The sequence below is a fragment of the Solanum dulcamara genome, chromosome 10 (genome assembly GCF_947179165.1).
Source record: "Solanum dulcamara chromosome 10, daSolDulc1.2, whole genome shotgun sequence".
Taxonomy (NCBI): Eukaryota; Viridiplantae; Streptophyta; class Magnoliopsida; order Solanales; family Solanaceae; genus Solanum; species Solanum dulcamara.
Genome location: NC_077246.1, coordinates 45,593,551 through 45,615,055, shown reverse-complemented (window position 1 = coordinate 45,615,055; position 21,505 = coordinate 45,593,551).

The following is a 21,505-nucleotide window of genomic DNA, read 5'->3' as shown; positions in this document are numbered from 1 at the left end:
TTTGATGCATTTTGGCAAGAAAGGTAAGCTTAGTCCTCTTTATGTAGGCCTATATCATATTTTGAAGAGCTTTGGCAAAGTAGCTTATGAGTTAGATTTGCCTTCGAAATTGGCATCAGTGTATCCGATATTTCATGTCCATTTGTTGAAGAAATGTATTCGTGATCCTACTTCTCTTATGCCATTTGACAACATTGGTGTTAAAGAAAGTCTATCATATGAAGAGGTTCTGGTTGAGATTTTAGATTGTCAAGTCCATAAGTTCATAAATAAAGAATTTGCATCTGTGAAAGTTCTTTGGAGTAATCAATTAGTTGAGGGTGCTACATGGGAGGTCAAAGCCAATATTATGTCTCGTTATCCTCATTTCTTTTCCTCTTTTATAGCTTGAGGTATTAAGTTTCCTCATGTTCACTCTTTCAAATTCATGCATTTCAGTCATTCTCATATTTCCGTGTGCATGCATGTTCATTAAATCTATTTTAAGTCATGTTTTAGGCTAGGGCTGTTTACTCCTTGTTTTTATGCATTTTGATTTGTTTTGAATTCATATTGGGTTGTTATATCTCTTTCCCTACTCTATTCATGCTAGCTTGAGTCTTATTCGAGCAGGACGAATATTCTTAATGGGGAGATATTATAATACTCGAAAAGTTGGAAAGTGAAAATGCGAGAAACTTTACAGAAAAGGTTTTACTGGTGAAGTTCCCACAAGCCAACCTATGGATAGTAGAAAGTCCTATGAGCCATAAAAGGATCTTGTAGGGGAGGTTCTAAGGTTTTGGAAATTTTCAAAGCGTCAGATCATCTAACAAGGGGGATCTACAGATTGTATAAGGGCCTATGGTCCCTAGATAGGGGTTATAAGAAGGCTCCTCAAGAATGCAAATTTTAGTAACTCAAGTTAAGTTCCATGAGAGGATCCTATGGGCCGTAGAAAGTTTTATGGGTCATAGGACTAGTCGTAGAGTTGGAATCAAAAACTATGATTTTGGGGTTGTACAAAATGAGAGGGTCAATTTTCTATCATGTTTTCTATGATCCATATACCTTAGTAGTAGGATCGAGACCTAATTCTAGTAGCTCTTGTTTGTGTACACGAGTCTACATACTAGTTCTATGACTCGTAGGATTCTCTGTGACCCATAGGGTGAGGGTCGTAGGATTTGGATGCAATTCTAGTAGCTTCTGAATTAGGACATGGGTTTCTATAGATTTAATTGACGGATCATGGAAGGTTCTATGGATCGTAGGTCCCGTCTGTAGGATGGTTCTGATAGATTTTTGTCAGGGTTATTCTGGATATTTTCTATCTTCTTAACTCCTAAACTATGTCGTTTGGATTGAATTGGATGACCTATAACTACCCAAACCTTTCAAACACTCCCCATTCACTCCTAATCTCTTAAAATCATCTAAGGCATCAAAAATTTTCTCCCAAGGTTTTTTCTCTAATGCAAGGCTAGGGTTTCAAGGTAAAGTTCAACTCTCCATTATTAGAGCTTGCATTAGAAGTTTGATTATCAAGGTATGTGGGAATTCACCAACAAATTCCTTTCATCCATTAGGTCCCAAAATATTTCAATTCTCTAAATGTATTTTTCAGCCAATTCAATGATGGTTTTATGTCAAATCTCATGGTTCCTTTTATTTTGATCCAATTGATGTTATTCTACTTTAATATGCATGACTTTACTAAGGTACATGATTTCCAATTGATGTTACACGGACCCATGAATTATGCCTATGATTTTCACTTATGAACTATGAATTATGGGAATGAAATTGATGAAGGATTTATGCATGTCTTATAAAAAGGATGAATTATGTTTCAAGGATGTTATCAAGTACGTATCAATGAATTGTGAAAGGTTTTCTCACAATATGAATGAAATCATGATTTACATTCTTAGAAAGGTAAGTGCCTATATGAATTATGTTATGAATCATGATTTGAAAAGAGCTACTCTTATATGATTTCATGATGTGGATTGGTATATAATTATTGCCTTTCCTAATTTTATGTTGATAATTAAATTTATCTATTTTGTTGGGATTTGACTTAACACTGAGAGAGGTTGAGGTGGAGGCTTGGTAAGGAAGTCTATAGTAGCAACCTCTAGTCCCAAACTGCGTGCCCTCGTAGGTTGTCTTAAAAGTCTTAGCTAGTGGATCCCCAAATAGCTCATAATGATAATGATATGTAGTCTACCTTAGCAAGTAGCCTCTTCTTTTTTGGTGTAGGAGATACACTGTACTCCATGTTATAGCTCACATAGTTTTATTTTCATTTACAGTCCATATCGCACAAAATGACTACATTTTCTTATGAGCTTTTAATGATGTCTTTTAATGATGCAATGACCTTAAATCTTGATTTTATGACTTAATTCAAGCTTTTTAAGGATTTTTGGTCATGTATCTCATGTTCATGCCTATCATGCTCTTTTATTTGTGTTATGCATACTGCTTATATACTTAGTATATTTTATGTACTAACGCATATATTTGCCTATATTGTTTCATAAAATAGGCCATGATGCTCCTGTCCATTCTCTTGGTTAGCATAGGTTTCAATGAATATTGCTTGTTTTTGGTGAGTCTTCATGATTTCTAGGGAGCACCCACTATGCAATTTTATTACTTTTAGACTTTCGTACTTTTTTATGATTTAGGTGAGCTTGTCTTGTCCTATGCCCCCATCTATGTTAGTAGAGGCATTGTCATACTAGACGAGTATGTTTTTATTCATTTTGAATGTTATGCTTTGGATTCTCTTTTATCGAGATTTCTATGTTTTGATACTTATCTTCCGCATTTATGTCTACTCTTGATTTCATGTTCGTTGTTATGATGTTCCATATTCAAGTAACATAGATTCACGTTATTTTATATTATGCTTTGTATGCTATGAAGCTTATTAAGGTCTTTTGGAATCCTATTTGTTGTATCACTTCAAGGATCTAGATTGGGTCATGACATACACAATGTCTAAGGAAGGACTAGGGTAAATATATAGGTCAACAATAACTGACGATGAAGGTGAACTGTGTAAAGAAATAAAGGGTCAATTTCAGGCTTTAATATTTGTATCAAGGGTTACACATTCATTCAGTTAGATGTTTTTAGGCTAAGTGAACTATTTTCAAGAACTATCTATGATCTTTTCCTTATCACTAGATCAATTATCATAGTATGACTAACATGGCAATTTTTAGGTTAGCATACAAGTGCGAATTAAGCAATACCTCTCTCACACACACGACACCAAGTTGTACTATCAATTATTGAATATGTCTGGTTCATTCATCAACTTAAGTCATGCTTATCCTATTGGTCTATGTCATGTCATAAAAAGATCCCACATAGTTAATTTATCAAAGAAACAGATACAACACATCAAAATTTCTAAGGTGTCCTCTTTTTTAGTTCAATATTAACCATCATGCCATATTTTCCTAAATTTCTTTCACATTCATAAATTACATCCTAAACATGCCGATTCAATAGAAATTAAAAAGTTCCCCCGATAAAAGAACATAGGCAAGAAAACTCCAAGGACACGTAAGAGTGTCTGTGTTATACCTCGTACTTTTGTACCTTGAAACGCCTCTTAAGCTTCTTAAGTTTCTTGAAAGGTTCTTAAGTTTTTGGAAGGATTCTTAAGTTTCTTAAAGCTTCTTTAAGTTCTTAAAAGTTACCATATGAGCTGGATAATCTACAACGCTATCAAACAACTCTAAGGAAGGGAGAATGTGACTCCCCATAGTAAGGAAGATTGGAAATATGGTTAGAAGAATACGGAAGGAGTTGTAGGCCAAGTAATGAGTCGTAGGACTCGACTTACTTACGTAAGCTACCAACTTGGAAATATTACATACTTAAGCTACTTGAGTACATACCAAGCTTACATAGCAAGGATTACATAGGTTCGTAAAATAAGATGAGATTAAAAACCCACGAGCGAAAAAGAAGGTGACATGTGGAAGCATGAGAGAGTGCCACATGGAAGAAGCTAAAAGTGCCATGTGGAAGCAGCTGGATCAAGGAGGTGGACCCCCACATGCCACATGGAAGCTCATGGTTGGAGGAGGTGGTGTGTTGGCCTAATGAGGGCTTGACATGTGTCACCACTTAAGGGTTGACACATGTCACCTTCTAAGGAGGCATATATATATATATATATATGTTTATGATCATCCTTATCAATAAAAGGTCATTCTTATCTCCAAAATTCAAGAAAACTCTAGAGAAAAAAAGAGAAGAGAAACCCTAAGCTAAGAGACAGAGAGGGCTACGGATTTGGAGGAAAAAAAGGTAAGTCTCTGATTTCATTATGTGAAATAATTAAATAGGGTAAACCAAGGTTATATGAAGGTGTTATTAATATAAATTTATGATTTGGAGCATCACCAAAAGGACAACAAACAGCCACAAAGTTTTAGTCGCGCTAAAGGAACTACCGAGGCGAGTTTTGGCGAGTTTTAGCGAGTTTTGGGAAAGGTAAGGTTTTCCATTTCAAATTGGAGTTTATGATGATATTATGAGGTATATTACATGTCTTAAATAAGGTTTGAAGTGAAAAAATTACATAAGAATGCTTGACGTTAGAAACAAACTAAATTGAAGTCGTTATAGTGAAATCGAAGTCGAGTAGTGTGTTGCGATTGTGGTTCTGCGGTTGCATATGGTTTGGTTGCGTGTTTCATGGCTGGAATGTATTTTAAAAAGGGTGTGGGTGCTTCTGGTTTCATCCACACGACCCTCCATTTCATATTGTTAAAGATTTTATGAAATAAAGGTTAAAAACTCTATTTTAGTATCGTAGTTTTGAGCTAGTTGTTTGGAGTTGTATTGAGTAATGTTGAAGTGATGTGATTGTATATGGCTGATGGATTTTTTTGGTAATATGGCTGCTAAGATTAGTAGTTGGATAGGGCAAGTTATAGGGGAGATGCTTCTCGATTTTCGGTAACTTCGAAACTAGTAATAAACTAGTCGAGGGAAATGGATACTTGGTTGTAGAGTTAGAAATTGGAAAGTGAAAGGTTATTAACCTTAGTATTGCTTTCATGTCAAATAGTTTCAAAATACGATGAGGCGAACATGGGTAAGAGTAATCCATAAGAGGTATATGAAGCCATTTCTTTCTCTTGGCATGTCTTTGGCATAAGTATGTAAAGCTGTCTTTCTTTCTTTTGGCATGTTCTAGTCTTAAGTGGATTGTATATGTAATGTGGGAACAATTCCTTTCATAGAACCCCGAGTATGGTTCATAAATCTTATTCACTCCTCGATGTTTGAACTTCTGCGATATTTAGGTTATGGCCTTATAAGCCTTCGCCATGATAAAAAGTAGTACACGTGAAGCCTATCCCTTCCCTCTCTTGAAATAGTTTAATGTAAGTGAAGAGATATATGATATGAGTTAGAGGTAATTCCCTTTGTAGGTTCCGGGCATAACCCATGACTTGTACTTACTTTTGGGTGGTACAGTTCTTAAAGTAATTAACCTACGACCCTCGAGCCTTTTTACATATTGAATAATGATTGGATGTGTAAGCATCTATACCTGGAGGCTCTTGGCATACATTATGATAATATGTTGAGGGATGGTTGATATGTTACCAAATATTACGTGCACGTATATGCATTACTATATAATATACGGATCGGGCTAAACTTTTCTCGGCATTACTATTTAATATATGGTTTGGGCCGAACGTTCCTCGGCATTACTATATAATATATGGATTGGTCCGATGTTCCCCGACATTACTATATAATATATGGATTGGACCGAATGTTCCTCAATATTATTATATGATATCTGGATTGGGCCAAACGTTCCTCAGCATTACTATAACTCTATCAAACAACTCTAAGGAAGGGAGAATGTGATTCCCCATAGTAGGAAAGATTGGAAATACGGTTATAAGAATCCGGAAAGAGTTAGAGGCCAAGTAATGAGTCATAGGACTCGAATTACTTATGTAAGCTACCAACTTGGAAATCTTACATACTTAAGCTACTTGAGTACATACCAAGCTTATGTAGCAACGATTACATAAGTTCGTAAAATAAGATGAGATTACCAACTCACGAGGGGAAAAAGAAGGTGACACATAGAAGCATGAGAGAATGCCACATAGAAGCAGCTGGAGCAAGGGGGTGGAACGCCACATGCCACATGGCAGCTCATGGTTGGAGGAGGTGGTGTGTTGGCCCAATCAGGGCTTGACACGTGTCACCACTTAGGGATTGACACGTGTCACCTCCTAAGGTAGCATATATATATATATATATATGTTTTATGATCATCCTTATCAACAAAAGGTCATTCTTATCTCCAAAATTCAAGAAAGCTCTAGAGAAAAAAAGAGAAGAAAAACCCTAAGCTAAGAGACAAAGAGGGCTACGGATTTGGAGGAAAAAAAGGTAAGTCTCTGATTTAATTCTATGAAATAATTAAATAGGGTAAACTAAGGTTATATGAAGGTGTTATTAATATAAATTTATGATTTGGAGCAGCACCAAAAGGACAATAAATAGCCACAAAGTTTTAGTCGCACTAAAGGAACTTCCGAGGCGAGTTTTGGCGAGTTTCGGGAAAGGTAACGTTTTCCATTTCAAATTGGAGTTTATGATGATCTTATGAGTTATATTACATCTCTTAAATAAGGTTGGAAGTGGAAAATTGCTTAAGAATGCTTGACGTTAGAAACAAACTAAATTGAAGTCGTTATAGTGAAATAGAAGTCGAGTAGTGTGTTGCGATTGTGGTTCTGCGGTTGCATATGGTTTGGTTGCGTGTTTCACGGCTGGAATGTGTTTTAAAAAGGGTGTGGGTGCTTCTGGTTTCAGCCACACGACCCTCCATTTCATATTGTTAAAGATTTTATGAAATAAAGGTTAAAAACTCTATTTTGATATCGTAGTTTTGAGCTAGTTGTTTGGAGTTGTATTGAGTAATGTTGAAGTGATGTGATTGTATATATGGCTTCTGGATTTTTTTGGTAATATGGATACTAAGATTAGTAGTTGGATAGGGCAAGTTATAGGGGAGATGCTTCCCAATTTTCGGTAACTTCGGAACTAGTAATAAACTAGTCGAGGAAAATGGATACTTAGTTGTAGAGTTGGAAATTGGAAAGTGAAAGGTTATTAACCTTATTATTGCTTTCATGTCAAATAGGTTAAAATACGATGAGGAGAACGTGGGTAAGAGTAATCCATAAGATGTTTGTGAAGTAATTTCTTTCTCTTAGCATGTCTTTGACATAAGTATGTAAAGCTATCTTTCTTTCTTTTGGCATGTTCTAGTCTTAAGTGGATTGTATATGTAATGTGGGAACAATTCCATTCATAGAACCCCGAGTATGGTTCATAAATCTTATTCACTCCTTGATGTTCGAACTTCTATGATAGTTGGGTTATGGCCTTGTAAGCCTTCGACATGATAAAAAGTAGTACACGTGAAGCCTATCCCTTCCCTCTCTTGAAATAGTTTAATGTAAGTGAAGCGCTATATGATATGAGTTAGAGGTAATTCCCTTTGTAGGTTCCCGGCATAACTCATGAGTTGTACTCACTTTTGGGTGGTACGGTTCTTAAAGTAATTAACCTACGACCCTCAAGCCTTTTTACATATTGAATAATGATTGGATGTGTAAGCATCTATAACTGGAGGCTCTTGGCATACATTATGATAATATATTGAGGGATGGTTGATATGTTACCAAATGTTACGTGCACTTATATGCATTACTATATAATATATGGATGGGGCCAAATGTTCCTCGACATTACTATATAATATATAGATCGGGCCGAATATTCCTCGGCATTACTGTATAATATATGGATTAGGCCAAACGTTCCTCGGCATTACTATATAATATATGGATCGGGATGAATATTCCTCGCCATTATATATGATATCTGGATCGGGCCCAACATTCCTCGGCATTACTATATGGTATATGGATCGGGTCGTATGTTCCTCGGCATTATTATATGAGATAGCACTAATAGTATATAGATGCTTAAGATAACAAAGTGATATAGTTGTTACACCAAGTCCCCAAATTGGCCTGGTATAGTACGTGATGATAGTATGTACGACTTTATGTTATAAGCAACAGGTACAGTAAATGATTAGATGTCATACTTTCCCCTACATCCCTATGCCAACTGTAATTTCCTTATGATGTCTAAGCTTATATACTCAGTACATATGTCGTACTAACCCCTCTTTCTTGGGGGGATGCGTTCATGCCCGTAGGTACAAATACACACTTTGGGGATCCGCCAGCGTAGGAGTCCCGCTCAGCAGTTCAGAAGCACTCTATTATGCTAGAGCCTAGATTTTGGTACTAACCCTCGATATATATATTTATTTATTTATGGGTACGGTGGGGGACCTGTCCTGTCTTATGTCATTATTCTTACTATTAGAGGTCTACGGACATGTATATAGGTCGTATATGTATGCGTGTATAGTTTTCCTCATATGTTACGATAACCTTGTTAGCTTATATGTTATCATGCTTGTTGATACATTATAACTCAAACCGGGGACAAGTTTATTTATAGTTAGCAGGGGTATATGCGAGAGTCCAATTTGGGCACTCGTCATGGCCTACGGGGTTAGGTTGCGATAGTCTAGACTACTCAGACTTTGCCAAGACAATCACAAACAAAACATAACACCCTCACCCTACTCCAAAATCTGTGCATTATCCTCGATGCACTATAGTGACAACTTAAAATATAGGGTGAAAAAAGAAAAAACCTATGGCACCTACGCACCGGTGGTTGATCCGATAATGAGCGAGTCTATCAGTATGGGACTAAGTGTAACAACAAGTGTTTGTGATTCAGCCCATGTGACATCATCAATAGCGACTCTAAACTCGAGGTTCCAATAAGCTATTGCCTCTTTCTATCTATTTGGCTCTGATAATATAATAAAAATGAATGTATGGCTGCCTCGATCTCCCAATTCTCTTTCTTGCTTGCCCAAACCTCAGATCCCTCTACATTTTTATCATCAATATGTGGCCTTTTTTAGGCACTGGTTGAAGGTTCTCCTCTACAAATAGATCAAATATCACAAGTGGCTAGACCATCGACGAAGTGAAGGAAATTTGTGCCAGTGAGGCAGCCAATATTATGACCTCTACACTGGAATGATCTTTTATTTTTTTTGCAATGATGAATTGGGCAAAGTCTATATCATATCTAGCCATATTACTCGCCATCATCACTGCACGGTCTAGTGTTAAATAATTGTTCACCATACTTGGTCATAAGTGAGATAGCACTATGGCCCACCAAAATTTTCCTACAAAGTTCAGTTTGTCTTTCCTTATTGGACCCGAGCCGGATACCCACTCAATATCAACTCCTTGCTCGGTGATGTACCTTGCTGTCCATTTCAACACTTCTTTATTTTGAACCCGATCTTTCATAATGTTTTGATTTCGAACAGTGTTCATCTGGTTATCTTACTCAGCTATAGATGCAGTCTTCTTGTATTTCGGAACATAAAGGAAATGCCAAATGGTGCACTTTTTTATGTTGACTGGAACACAATGAACTAGATTGCTCGGTAGTGGAGGTTGATCAATATCCTTGGCCTTGGGTGGTTTGATATTGGTCACCGTCACCACATAGGATGAAAAAAATTCACAAACTATTTTTGAACTATATTTTTCTACTAGGCTACTATCTACTCACACCTTTGCCGAGCAAAATGATCCTGCATCTCAGGTACTGCCACAAATATGGCTGTCAAAATATGAGGCTCTTTAGTGATGCTCTGTATGGACTTGCCTTTTTCATTGTGCATGAGACTATTGTGGTATATTTTGAGCATTCTTGGAACACACCACCTATTAGGTTTCCCCCTACATGTACAGTTTTTGAAGGCTTTTGCTACATTTTTGGTTCACATTGAGTGGAAGAAGGTGAAGGTAATTTGTTGGACTCAGACTGAGAGCCAGACTATGATCCCAACTCTCCATATCCACTCTTCTCTTTAGAAGATTATTCCCCCTTTGGAATTAGGTGCTGATATGGTATGGGGAGGGGAGGATATTCCAACAAGCTCCAATACCATTGAAATTAGTTTTGATCGATTTTGAGTGGCCAGGGCTCGATAGGTGAATCAGACCTAATGGGTTACTCAACCTCGGAGCCACTATCTTCATCATAAGTGGTCTCATTTTGTAGTCAAGTTTTATGTTTTTATGTCACGACTCTTTTGGAAGAAATGTTTACCTTTTTCCCCTGCTTTGGATTTGACTTTGGTTGCATAGTACCTGTGGGACAAGTATTTAGTGACTATGAACTAACACGAAAGCAAAGAAATGCAGACTCATGAAAGAAATTTATACTAAAAATAAATGTTTTTGGTCCTACAAGGAGGTTTCTATGGACCGTAGAAGAGACTATGAGCCGTAGGACCTTATCATAGAAAGGCAGTTCCAAACTTCAAGTGTCAAAAGTTGGAACTACGGACCATCAGTATGGTTCGTCAAAGGGTCTATGGACCGTAGATCAACCCATAGTTAGAAGACTTGGCTACTGGAAAGTTCACTTTAGGTAGACATTTTTGTACGAGTGTTATCTACGGTTCATAAAAAATTCTATGACCCATAGATAACCCTCGTACAGGTAAGTTTAAAGACTACATCACTGGACCTAGAGGCCAACTATAGGTACTTGGATGAACCTTGGCTCGTAAATTACCTCAATAGGCATGAAATATCTAGGTCAGTGCCTTTGTTCACAATCCAACCCCACATGTACTTAAATTTAAATAGTCCAACCTATTTACACTATTAATTTATAGATAAACTCACAAACCATCTATCCTAAGGTCCGAATTGATATTGTTGATCCTTTTTGATTGATTTTTTAAAATCCTAAGTCATGCTTTAAACTATTAAATTCCACAATAAATGAAATTGGGATGAGACCCATACCTTAATATGTAAAATTAAGGTTGTATGACTGAACTTCAAAACAAGGGAGACCCTTTTCAATTAGTTTCTTCACTGACCCATACCATTTTCCATTTTTTCGATGTGTTTGGTGTGATTTATTTATGGTGAAGATTTGGGAGGATGAGAATGAAGGTTTTAATTAGTTAGTTTAATAATGGAGTCTTGGATTATATGGAGGGTTCGGGAAGATGATGTTTGGGAAAAAAATTCAAATAAGGGATAAAATTTAAATCAAAGGGTTTTTATTTCCCTTGTATTGCGGGTCGGGTGAGTGAAGATTTAAAGATACTAGCCTTTGACAAAGTCCATCTATGGATAGTCTGTAATGACCCTCCAGGTTATTTTTGAGTAAATGCATTATTTTCGTTATTTAGAGTGTTCCTACAGTGACTCCAATTCATTTATGACTTGCAAGAACTGACTGTTTGGTTGCCGGGTCATTTATTTTGGTTTTATGCTCGTTTCCCTATTTTGGAGCTTTTAAAACTTAAAAAGTTGATTTTTGTGAAAACTTCATGTAAATGATCTCATAACAGAATTGTGCTGGTTACATCTACTCCAAAATGGTCATTTTAGGCTAGTAGCATGGTCAGCATGAGTCCTGAAGCTTTCGATGTGAGTTTGGACCATTAGGCAAAGCCTTCACAATTTTGCCTAAATTTGACCTTGGTCAACATTCTTGGAAAATACGCTCGAATGAAAATTTTGTCACTGCAGTTAGATCGGAATGTTGAGTTTGGTCTAGAATAATCTTTTGTATGCATCTCGAGGCTTCCAGTCTAATGCCGAAGCTCTTTATGGAATTGGCTAAATGGAACTTGAGTGTGGGACCTACTTTATCGAAATGACCTCATATGGAAATTTTAACTGCGCCGTTGAGTCTGAAATAATAAATATAGTGAGCTAGCATATCTTGTTTGCACTCACTGTATTTCAAATAAATTTCAAGCACCCCGACGGAGAACTTGGAAATTCCAAAACCAGTTGTTGCAGCTTGTGCTGGTACAGGACACTATTGGACTTTGCATATGCAGGCCCTATTGGCCACGTTCAAGATTCCTTGTACCCAAGGCCTTTGTGTTTGCCATGATACCTTTTCAATCCGAGGTTCAAATTGATTGACTCTCTACAATCGTGAGGCTCCCTCTCCTATCGTGAAAGGCATTGTTACTATAGCCCATGATCTCAAGCCTAGGGCACCGCGATTGTGAGCGTAGGGCTTTGCAATCACAAAACGTATTTTGTCAGATCTCTTAAATAAGAGACTAGATGTTATCAACTTCACTTTGCCAATTTCAAAGTGGATATCACTCTCATTTCAAGTCTATTTTAGGCTATTCGAAGGCTAGTTTATGGGTGTTTGTTGGGATAATGTGTTTTAGTCTTCAAAAAAGTGTCGGGGCACCTTCGTTTGAGGTAACATTCGGGATTGACCTGCTCCCATTGTAGTTTTTTATAGCTTAAATAGTGACTTTATTGCATAATCATTTTCTCACTGTTCTGAGCCATAAATTATATTCCATTTTGGAACACAAGTTTGGGGAGGTGAATTGAACCCTTTTACGAAGTCAATTCCCGAATCGTCAGAGCGGGTTGCACATTTTATTTTAGACTCTAAAATTAGTCCATCTCCAATTTTAGTAATCTTAGTGTCTAAATGATCATAATAATGTTGTGATTCTATTTTTATAGCGTGACAGCATTCTGAGATAGTACAGAAGCGGAATATATCGGCAACTTAATTTGGAGCACGCACAGTCAACCTAAAGGTAGGCTATGACTTTTCTCTCCTTAGACTGAGCATAGTTACTTAATTGTATGTAGATATATGTGAATTTGGGGGTGAATTATTGGTTTATCATGTTCAATTCATAGAATCCATGTGTTATGCTATTTTTGGGTATTTTGGTCTATGAAGCATGTCATTTTTATTAATTTATCATCCATACCTTATGGTATTCACTTGTTATAGCTTGTGTATATCGTTAGTCTTAGACTCTTAATGCCATAGACTTGCGTACTTTTGGAGCCACTAAGACTTATAACTTCCCTGAAGTAACTTCGGATGGCTTACCTTATTATAGACTGATATATCAGACTTGAGTCTGATAGTATAGACCATAGGTAGGAGGTAACACATCTCTTGGAACCTTATATCTATAATACCCTTTTTTTTGTCGGTTTTGGTGTACTTAGTTCTTGATTCGAAATCCACTTGTCAATTCTGGTTGGATTTGGTTTGGGATTGGAGTGATCTATTAATGAAACTCAATTTGGGGGTGCTTCCCGTGATTGCCAATTGTCTGCTGATCCTATATCTAATCGATTCACCTTCTTTCGGGGGTCAAGTCGCTATTCACTCCACTGGGCATGGTTCAAGTTCTTCCTATATAATTTAGCCTTGGTTTGAGTCTTGGGCCTTCTTCAGTTGTAGTTCAAGTCCACCACCAATTGCAGTTATGGTTCAAGTCCATCGCTATCTATAACCTTGGTTCAAGTCCATTGCTATATTCAGAGCCTTTGGCCACATATATACTTGGTTCGGGTCCTTGATTATCCTCAGTCTTGGTTCATCCTCAGCTACTCTAATCTAAGTTAAAGTCCTTGATTTCTTCATCTTTGCTTCGATTCACGTCCTTATATCTTATTCAGTTATAAATAAAGTTTTAGGCCCTTAGTTGCTTCAGTTCAAGTCCATGGCAGGTTGTAGTACTCTTGAAAATATCATCGGATCCTCCTTATTGATCTCAACTCTTCATTCAACCTATCAGGCTTATGAGATTCTATTCTGGTTTTACTTAAATATGCACATGAGTGTAACCCATTGAGTTTATGGGAGCCCAATATGATTTAATTAGTTGATCTCTCTTTGTTTTTGTGTTAGTACACTCATGTGCATCCCAGTTAGATTTCTGTTCCTATTTTCGATTGTGTTTTAAGCATTTCATATTACTTTTACTTTTCTTTCTCAATCGACCTATGATCCCTATAAGTTACTTGTTGTTTTGGAACTCATACTAGACTTTTCATATATTTTTGTGATGCAGGTTCGATCACCAGCTACAAATGTTGATATCGAGCTTGATGCAGTCTAATTCAGAGGCAAGGGTGAGCATACGATGTCTTGGATTTACCCATCTCCTTTTATGTTTATATATTGACTAGCCTTTTACTTCTTGAGATAGTCTTGTTTTCACGGTCCACTTTTAGGACTTGTATCTTTTTTGTTAGTAGCTCTATACTTGTGACTTCCAGGTGTTGGGAGGGATCTTTTATTATATATAGTTTTGGCTTGCTTTTGCTCTTTCATTTGTGATTCATGTTTTTTTTTCTGTTATTATTTAGTTATAGTGTTAGTCTTGTTCCCCTTATCCCATTACTTGTAGTTTCGGACTATGGGTAAGCTTACCTTCTGGTGGGTTATAGTAGGTGCCATAATGACTCGAGAAATCCGGTCATGACACCGTGTTTATGTCTATGATCCATAGGTAGGTTTTGTATAGAAATATACCTGGGATCTACGAGCATAGACTACAGATTGTAGTTGTGTACGATCCGTAGTTTTTACTCATAGACTTAAAGTTGTAGCAGGTCCTGGACTCTGGCTTCTACTAACACTAATACGATCCGTCAATATAAGAACAACTTGTAGAAAACGCTCATAGACCAAGTCATTCATGATGTAAATTTACCTAGTTTTCTATGAAAGTAGTGACTACGAGTCGTAGAACAACCTACGACCCATAGAAATAATCAGTAGAGCCTTCTGCAATTAAAAATTTCCAGCTTTTTCTTGTGATCCCTCCACATGTAACAACCATTAGGCCTACCTTTCCTTTTTCTTGACTACTTTTACACGGACCCTAAGTTAATATTTACTATCGTAAAAGTACAACTAGAAAAAGAAAATTACAACAAAACAAAAAATAAGACATCTTTTGTTGCCTCCCATGCAATACTTGATTTAACGTCGTAGTGATGCAGGCTCTTTGGTTACTCAGACTTCACCAAGAGTCCATACTTCCACAATCTTGATTCTTTGCCTATTTACTTTGAACCACGTTCCATCACTATTCTCCATTTCAACTATACCATGTGAGAATACTTGAACCACTCGGAATGGTCCTACCCATTTAGACTTGAGTTTGCCAGGAAATAAGTGCAACCTTGAGTTGAACAGGAGGACCAAATCGCTAGGTGCAGATGCTCTCTTTTCAATCATTTGGTCATGATACTTTTTCATTCTCTCCTTGTACAAGGCTGAACTTTCATATGTGTTTAGGCAAAATTCATCAAGTTCAATAAGTTGGTTTAACCTCTATTTTGATGAAGCATCTCATTCCAGATTCAACATTTTGAGCACACACATGGCTTTGTACTCCAAATCTATGGGCAGAGAACAAGTCTTTCCAAACTCAAGTTGGTAAGACGACATGCCTATGGGATTCTTGAATGTAGTTCGGTATGCCCATAAAATGTCATTAAGCTTTTTCAATACAACAAGTATGTAATTCATACCATTTAAACTCATGAATGGTCCCATAAATTCAATACCCACACATCGAACTATTAATTACAAAATAAGAGTGAGTGAGAGTTCATGTTTCCTCAAAATACCTCTTTCTCTTTGAGAATGTTCGCACGATTTGGAAAAATTATGAGCAATCTGATGAGTGGTATTCCAATAGTACTTGCATTGTAAAATCTTGTAGGCTATCTAGATACAACTATGACAACCTCCAACCGGCGATGAAAGACATGCATCTAAGATACTCATCATCTCGACCTCAGGTATGCAATGACGAATAGTCCATTAGCAAAAACACAGAACAAATGTGGTTCTTCCAAGAAAAAACTTTCTCACATCTGACATAAACTTTCAGTGTTGGTGAACAACCAAATTTGAAGGCACCACATCACTCAACTAGTAATTAGCAACATCTACAAACCATGAAATTAGATCATTTGATGCCGCCAAAACTTTCTCATTTGGAAAAGTGTCATCTATCTCAACCCCATTCGTTAATTTCAATATTGCTTCTTTTTCTAATCTTGACAAGTGATCAGTAATCTGATTTCAGTCCCTTTTTGATCTCTAACTTCAAAGTCAAACTCTTGCAAAAGTACAACCCAATGAACCAGTCTTAAACTTCGCATCCTTCTTTTCTATAAGGTATCTCAATGCTACATGATTAATGTGTATAATGACTTTTGTGCCAAACAAGTACGATATGAACTTCACATTGCAAAGACCACGACAAAGAACTCTTGTTTGTCACTATGTAGTTTCTTTGAGTAATATTGAGGTCATTTCTAGCATAGTATATGGGATGAAGAATCTTCTCACCCCTCTTCCCGAACACTATGCCAAGTGCCACTCCACTTGCATCACACATAACTACGAATGGTTGTCCCCAACAATAATGCCAAAATTTGATATGCCCAAATTACACCTCTAAAAGAATTATAAGGTAGCTGTTGTTCAAATTGAGAACCTAACAGAGATCCCATGAGGAATAATGTTCAGACATAGCTTAATTGTTATTATTCATACTCTTGGTCGTATTATTTCCATAAAATGAGCATTTTTATACAGAAGTAATTGATTGAAATGATCTCAAGTAACAAGTATCAAAGTAATAAATTAATGTGTTTGAATTCAATAAAAGATGAAACTAGCATATATATGTTCTCCACGAATCCTTAACTTAGTAGAACCTTATATTAGTAATCCCTGTCTAGTGTGTAACATGCAAGATCAGTAAGTTAATTTTACCTAAGTGGTTGGTTCCCCTAAATAAGTGTTTATCACCATGCACTTGGTCCATCTACGGGTGTATGTTTCACTAACCCTTACCAGTGATCTCAGATTGGCAATCCCTTGGTCTACTCAAGCTATTAGAAGAAGGTTGATAGCCTCAACTCTCCGTTGTATAATCAATTTTCCTCCTTGGTCCATCAAGTAAGAATAAGATGAGTTCTTACATTTGAAACCATTAAATATCAATAAAAAAGAAAGGAAAAATAATACATGCCTGCACACTATTCAAGAATTACTATTTATTCGATCTACGTCGTTAATTTTTCATGTTTCCCACAATCTTAGTTGTGGAATTAGATACTCATAATAGTTTGATAACAATTTAGAATAAGTTTGTTAAAATAAATCATGGACTTATAAGTATGAGTATGAAAATACAAAATTTTCAATTGAATTAAAAATCAAAATCGATGATAAAATCCCGAGAATTCAGGAATTAAAGACAAAAGTAGTGTATGCTTTATTCCCAAACTCCAAAACGTGCATCATAACAATATAAATAAACCTACAAATGTATGTAGAGACATATGAAACCTAATTAAACCATGTCTAGGAAAAGTAGAAAAATTAGGATTCGGCAACATTTACGACTCACGACCTACAAATAGTAGTTCCTTTCACGACTCGTGGAGTCAACTCATGGAATGAAGTCTTCAGTTACTTTAGGATGTCTTCTACAGATGGGACCTACATTCCATAAACCAATGTAAGATCCATCCTAATAATTTGTAGTCTGAGTCTAAGCTCTCATCATCTGATCATCACCTACGAACGTCTTCCTACAACTCGTAGGAGTCCCTACGGTTCATAAAAATCCCTCATAACTCAGACTCAAATCTTCAACACTTGATACCCCTCACCTATGGCTAATGGAAAGGACCACAACTCGTAAGTTGGTATGTAGATGACCGAAAATCATCTGCTAACGTTCTCTTCTTCTTCTTTGCTGCCAAAACCTATTTTCCTGCAAATAAAAGATAAAACACAATCAAATCTACTAACAAATGCTTAAAAGGCTTACAAAATCCCAAGTTTAAAGTATTACAAGTATAGTAAATCTATGGTACATCATGGAGGCAATAGAAAGAGAGATCCAACAAGTTAAAAACAACTAAGGGTGTGTGCAATATTGATGGGGCTTCAACTTAATAGGCAATGATCAATTAGTTCCAAACCAGTCAACAAGTGGATAGCATTTGGTAGACTCTATATCTTATATCCTCTCAAACTAATGGATACGTTTATCTTAGTTTCCTCTGCACCCCAGGACCATGCATACAAAACACCAAATATTGCCTGAGTGAGTTTGAACATCTCTACATCTACCCTTAAAAAAGAAATCATTCTGATTAGACTATCTCTAGCTCTAATCCAATGATAAATTTCTCAAGTCCTCACTAATGAAGTCCTACCCAACTTCACTTTTCTTTTTAAAGCCAAAGTTAATTTAGAGAGTTCAACCAATATTTCAACCATTGAATTTTTTATTAAACCTTAAAGATAACAATACATCCATGCATAAAAACTGAATTAAGAACTATTTACTGTCTACTTATTCAAGTGTACACCTACATCCCGCGCACACACAATGCTCAAAAGAAGTTAATCTACTTATATGTAAAGAAATAGAGAATATACCATGAAATTAATACTCCATTCCATTTATATTTCTCAACTAAAATCATCTCGATGATTAGAGAGTTACCATTTTGTATTTTCATCTTCAACAAGTAAAATGTATTATTATTCAATGTCTATTCTCTACTCAATACAATAGTGAACTCACTATGCTCTCTTATACAATATCCCAATTAGAGAAGATGGTAATAGTACATAATTGCACATATCCCTAAAATATCATTGGATCCTTCAAAAAGGAGACTTTTTGTGTCAAATATGAAATTGCCCTTGACTCCTGTAACCTAACTTATATCATTCAAAGCAGGTGTGGCACAGCTTCAACATGCCTTAAACTAGTGGTACCTGCATTTGCACCTACTAAATGCAGGTTTACTAATACTGGGTTCCTTATGTTATACCACATACCATTGTGCTTCAGAGCGTCTTCTTAAGCTTCTTGAAAGTTGTCCCATGACCGAGATTATCTATAACATGATTAAATAACTCTAAGGAAGGGAGAAAGTGACGACCCTTAAGAGTGAAGGTTGGAAATAGGTCTATAAGGATTTGAAATGAGTTGGAGGCCAAGTAGTGAGTCATAGGACTCGACATACTTGCGTAATCTATCAACTTGGATGTTTTACGTACTTAAGCTATTGGAGTACGTGTTGAGCTTACGTAGCAAGGAATACATAGGCTCTTAAAGTAAGACGAGCTTACAAACCCATAAAAATAAAGAAAGCAGGTGAAAAGTAGGTGACACACCTACTTAGGGTGGACCCACACTTCCACATGGCAGCGTATGATTGGTTGCATGTTGTGAGGTTGTACCTTAGGGGGCTTCCACGTGTCACCCCTAGGGGATGACATGTGTCACATCCTAGGGAAGGCTATATATACTTAGTCTTATGACTAAGCCTTCATTTTCCATCCTTTTTACACTTAGAAAAAAGATGAGAAACATTGAGGAAGAGAGAAAGGAGCTACGACAGCCATGGCTTTGAGGTAAGGACTCCGTTTTCGATCCGTGAACTAATTATTTAAGGTATCCTATGGTGATATGATGGTGTTTAACAACATAAAATTTATCATTAGGGAAAAGAGGAGGTTTTTGTTCTTGTTAACAGACCCATTTTTGAATGATACTACTGTTAGTAAAACAAGTATAACTTTTTGTGTAAGGCTTACTTTCAAGTGATTCAAGATGTTTTGGAAATATATTTCATAGGGATATAACTTTTATTTAGCCTCTAAAACTCAGTTTTGCTTTTCTCTTCTCGAAAAAGAGTTGTGAAGCATGGGGGAGCTGCTGCCCAGATTTTGTTTTAAAAACTCTACAAGGACAACTGTTGGTATTTTGGGCATATCATTTTGTACAAAATTGCTGTAGGGGTGATTCGAAATTGTATGCAACCCTAATACACATGTATATAACTTTCATTAAGGACACAAATCTTGTTTTCCTCAATTACCCCTTCTAAACTAAGCGAAAATACAAGACAATAGGCTGTCCAGAATTCACGTTTTGATAATTTTGGCGAGTTTGACGAGTTTAGGTTAAGGTAAGGGTTTTCCTTTCAATTTGGAGTTTACGGTGTGATTATGAAGTGTATTATACATTGTTTAAGTGACTGGAAATAGTTATATTCCATAAATATGCTTGACGTTCAAAACAAACAAAATTGGAGTTGCTATAGTTAAATTATAGTCGAAGCAATGTGTTGTGCTTGTGGTATGTGGCTCAAGGTGCATGGTGATGAGTTGCAGGTTCTAAAAGTGTTCTAAAGCTTCTGGTTGAAACCACATGACCCTCCTCTTTGTACGATTAAAGGTTTTATGAACTAGAAACTAAAAAAACCTATTTTGATATCATAGCTTTGAGTGAGTTGCTTGGAGTTTGTATTATGTAATATTGAAGTGAATTGCTTGTATATATGATGCAGTTTGTTGTTGTTGGTTGGCTATATTGTTTAGGGATGTAATTGGAAATTCGGATAGGGCATGTTATAGGAGAGGTGCTGCCCGATTTCCGTTAACTTTCTAGCTAACGAAAGAGCTAGTCGAGGAAGCGAGCGAGGAAATGAGTTATATGAATACTCATGTATAAATTAAGACGCTGAAAAGTCTGGTGTTGTTGTTATTCATATTGCTTTCGTGTTAAATAGGTTTAGAGGACGATGAGGCAAACGCGGTAAAGATTAATCCGTAAGAGGTATTTAAAGCCTATCTTTTCTTTCTTTTGGGCATGTCTTAGATTTAAGTGAAAAATGCTATGTGTATGAAGCTTGGGGTAACTCTATTCATGAGCTCTGAACATGATTAATGATTCACAATTCGTGCTCACTTTTAAATGTTAAGAATCTTAAAGTAGTTAAGCTCCCATCCTTCAAGTCTTGTATATGCTAAAAAGTAGTGTATGTAAAGCTTAACTCTTCTTTTCTTGTGGCATGTATTAGACATAAGTGGTTGGTATGTGTGATGTGGAGTTAGTTCTATTCTTAGAACCCCGAGCATGACTCGTTAATCTTAGTCACTTCTTGATGTTAGAACTCCCGCGATGGTTAAGTTATGGTCTTATAAGCCTTCTACGTGATAAAAAGTAATACACGTAAAGCCTATCTCTTCCTTTTCTTGAAATAGATTAATGTAAGTGAAATGATATATGATATGAGTTAGAGTCAATTCCATTTAAAGGTTCTGGATGTGACTCATGACTTAGACTCACTTTTAAATGATAAGGACCATGAAGTAGTTGAACTATGACCCTTGAGCCTTCTATATGCTGAATAATGATTGGAGGTGTAAGCTCCTATACCTAGATACTCTTTGATACACCTTATGATGATATTCTAGAAACGTTTTTTATGCTACAATGTTTTATGTGCACGTATATGCATTATTATATTATATAGGGATCGGGCCGAATGTTTCTCGGCACTAACCTGTTATGTATAGGGATCAAGCCATACGTTCGTCGGCACTAACTTATTATGTATAGGGATTGGGCCGGACGTTCCTCGGCACTAAGCTGTTATCACGACCCAAGCCTAGG